The sequence below is a fragment of the Myotis davidii genome, unplaced genomic scaffold, assembly GCF_000327345.1.
Source record: "Myotis davidii unplaced genomic scaffold, ASM32734v1 scaffold64, whole genome shotgun sequence".
Taxonomy (NCBI): domain Eukaryota; kingdom Metazoa; phylum Chordata; class Mammalia; order Chiroptera; family Vespertilionidae; genus Myotis; species Myotis davidii.
In genome coordinates, this window is record NW_006296226.1 from 4,958,180 (window position 1) to 4,959,763 (window position 1,584).

Sequence of the window (1,584 nt, forward strand, 5' to 3'; positions counted from 1 at the left end):
AGCCATCCTAAAGGAAGAATAGCCAATATATGGTTCATCTCATAAACACTCATATGCATACATAGAAGTCAGAATTAACAGAAAGTTGGACATACACATACAGTAATACAGCTCTCACCCCAAAACACACTCACAATGCACATCAAGACACCTGCCTCATGAGGTGAACACTCACCTCACCACATATACATAACTCACACACTGCATACACTTCACCAAAATCACACAAGACCACAAACAATTCAAAAATCTTACAAGACACACACACACCACAATACATATGCACACCCAGCCACACTCGCTCCAAAGAACAGTATACACTCTCCTATTAATGCAAGTGTATTAATGAGCTTCCCTCCATCTGACCTTCCCCTTGCTGGGGTAGGGGATAGAGCATGGGGCAGTTAAGTCTATTTAGTCATAGGCACAGTCATTAAACCACCATCAACACCCATGCATATGGTCACACACACATGGTCACACACAGAGAAAATCAATAACATAACTTCCAGCTCTCACACACTAGAGCGTCACCCCCAGGCACAGCTCACATGTGCACCACAACACACTGCTGAGCAGAGGTCTGAGCTGCCTCTGAGCTGACCTTGGTTCCTTATGAGGTCGGCATCTTCCTGTCCAGCCGCAGAGACAACAGTGTCACTCTCAATGCTCAGCTGTGATGCCAGTTTTTACGATCACAGACCTGAATCAGGAGTCCCAAACCACAACAAGGAGGCTGATAACTTGGTCTACATAGGGTAAAATGAGACTGTGAGTCAGATTCATAGCACAAACACACACAACTATCAAACAGCACATATACAAGCATATACAATATGTCCACACACACAGGGTCATGGACACAGAGTCTCACACATGAACCCACTAGCACACTGGCAGGTCCATCGGCAAAGGCAGATTTCCAGCTCTTCTCACCTGGGCTCATTGGTGAGTTCAGACACCTTCTGCTGCAGATTATCGCTCATCTCCTCAGGTTTTCTTCAGGAGACCTAACATCAGACACACAGAACCAATATCTGGGGTCTTGGCACTTCTACTGACTTTCCTTTTCCTTAACCAGCTCCATAGAAATGAGTCCACAAATGACACTTAACTGCTAATGAGAGACTGCAACCAAGTCCCCAAGCTTGTGGCTGATTTCTGACTGCCCTTTGGGAGCTGTGTGTCCAAGAGCCAGAGGGACTGGAGTCCTAGGGAACAGTGTCCCTAATTCCAGTCATGCCCTGGAATGCTTTGTTCTTGGGCATTGCTCCAGTGGGGAAAAAAAAATTTCAACTTTCTATTTTCAAATGAGTTTAAAGATATAGAAAACTGGTAATAACGATGTTGTGAATTCCTGGTCAATCTTCAGCCAATTCACAAGGGTTAACATTTTACAATGTTTACCTACTGTGCGTGTATATGTATATATGTATGTACTAGTATGTTTGTATGTATATTTCAGGCTTAGATTTATGGCTGATATACCAGTACATATTATCAGAAGGCATATGATAATGTTTCCAAAGCTATTGTTTTTATCCTTTTAAAACAAATTTTCAAAAATATGTATTGTTGAAAGTA